General features: G+C 44.3%; 1 non-coding gene across 1 annotated transcript; it reads left to right on the top strand.

Moving 5' to 3' along the window:
• The first annotated feature begins 372 nt into the window (after window positions 1-372).
• LOC140388691 (U2 spliceosomal RNA) lies at window positions 373-572 on the top strand. The gene has a single exon (XR_011934253.1). It is a non-coding gene; the product is annotated as a U2 spliceosomal RNA (small nuclear RNA).
• Window positions 573-1,752: the final 1,180 nt, after the last annotated feature.

Genomic DNA, 1,752 nt, shown 5'->3' with positions numbered 1-1,752 from the left:
GAGAATAGTAGGTGCCGGTTTGACGCCAAACCGGGATCCTCCAGCACCCCGGAAATTGCATAAATGTGGCACTCGCCGATCAGTGTTTAAGCACCGTTGGCAGATCATTAGCGGGCCTGACCTTCTATTCTCCGGGGCCACCGCGATTCACCGCCGTCGATGTGCCGAGTTCCCAACGACGTGGTTCACTTGTGGTCTCAGCGGTCAGGAACCCGACGTGGTGGCCAGTGCCGCCACAATCAGGCGGGAGTCGCGCCGGGGTGGGGGCTTCTGCGAGGGCTGGGGGACTGGTGACCACGACCATCTAGGACAAGAGCAGCAGGTACCTGGGAATCCCACCACCTGGAGGTTCCTCTCCAACTCCAAGGCAGTATTGCTTCTTGGCCTTTTGGCTAAGATCAAGTGTAGTATCTGCTCAGCCTTTTGGCTCAGATCTGGTGTGTCTCTCTTGTGAGGACCATGAATTGGATTCAATTTGAATTGGTTTTTGGAGCATGCCAGGAGCTGCGTTAGGGGTTCGTCCCTGTCCACACTCGGAGTTCTGGCTTTGTAACTCTGAAAAAGTAATTTAAAAAAAACTTAATTGCAGTGTCAATGTAAACCTACTTGTGACAATAATGATTATTATTATAAGTCACTGCCCATCGTGACTCGGAAATATATTGCTGTTCCTTTGCTGTCGCTGAGGCAAAATCCTGGAAGTGCCTACCCAACAGCCCTGTGGATGTACTTACACCCCAGAGACTGCAGCAGTTCAAGAAGGAAGCTCACCACCACCTTCTGAAGGACAACTAGGGATGGGAAATAAATGCTGACCTAACCAGCGACGCCTACATCTAGTAAATGAATTAAAGTAAAAGAACTGAGAAAAACTACCCAAGATAATGGCAGCTCGAAACAAACACACATAGAATTAAACATTGGTTGTAGGTAATTATCCTCAATTCATGATCTATAGATTTCTGCCACTTTAACGAAGCAGGTCAACAAGACTATCAGCAGAGGGTGTTACCGAATGCATTCTCGCAATTTCTGATTTTCAGCAGAAGCACGCACATGTCCGCAGTTGCAGTATTATTACAACAATGAATTGTGGCGAATATCTCCATTTGTGTGCTATTGGAATTGCAAAATCCAACTCACTGGTGTCTTGCAGAAATAATTGCCAAGCCTCAAGGAAAGCCTACATATTTGCACCCATATTTTCCATTTATGTAGGGCTGCGAAATGAGTAAAATGTCACGCGATGCTTCACAGGGTTGACATTCAAACAAAATTTAGCATTGGAAATACTTAAGCATTGTGAATAACTTAGTAATTTCTAATAAATTTGTTCAAGTTGAAATTTATACAGAGCATGGAAAAACCCTAAATTCACAATGGTCACGCGGTTAAGAATGTATAAAGCCTGTCTACTGAGTAGCCTATTGTGTGGTGCTGGAAGTTGGATTACATATGGAAATCAGGAATCATTTCATGTGCCATGCTCAAAAAAGACCCCCAACACAAGTACTGCATCTTTCTAACTCAGTAAGGTATTATGGCAATGCCCAAGTGACATTGACTATGATAGCTTGTTCACATCAGTAGATTGGATGATGGTCACCTTCCGAAAGATGTACTAGTCAGAAAGTTTGATAGTTCTGATATTTCATGTCAGGTTGACTTCAACAGTTGGGAACAGTCTGCATGTGATGAAAGTGATTGGCACTGAAATCTCCAGAATAGAGTATGAAGGTTTGAAGAATTATG

The sequence above is a fragment of the Scyliorhinus torazame genome, chromosome 13, assembly GCF_047496885.1.
Source record: "Scyliorhinus torazame isolate Kashiwa2021f chromosome 13, sScyTor2.1, whole genome shotgun sequence".
Taxonomy (NCBI): Eukaryota; Metazoa; Chordata; class Chondrichthyes; order Carcharhiniformes; family Scyliorhinidae; genus Scyliorhinus; species Scyliorhinus torazame.
Note: the sequence above shows the minus strand (reverse complement) of the source record. Positions and strands in the feature narration are given on the sequence as shown.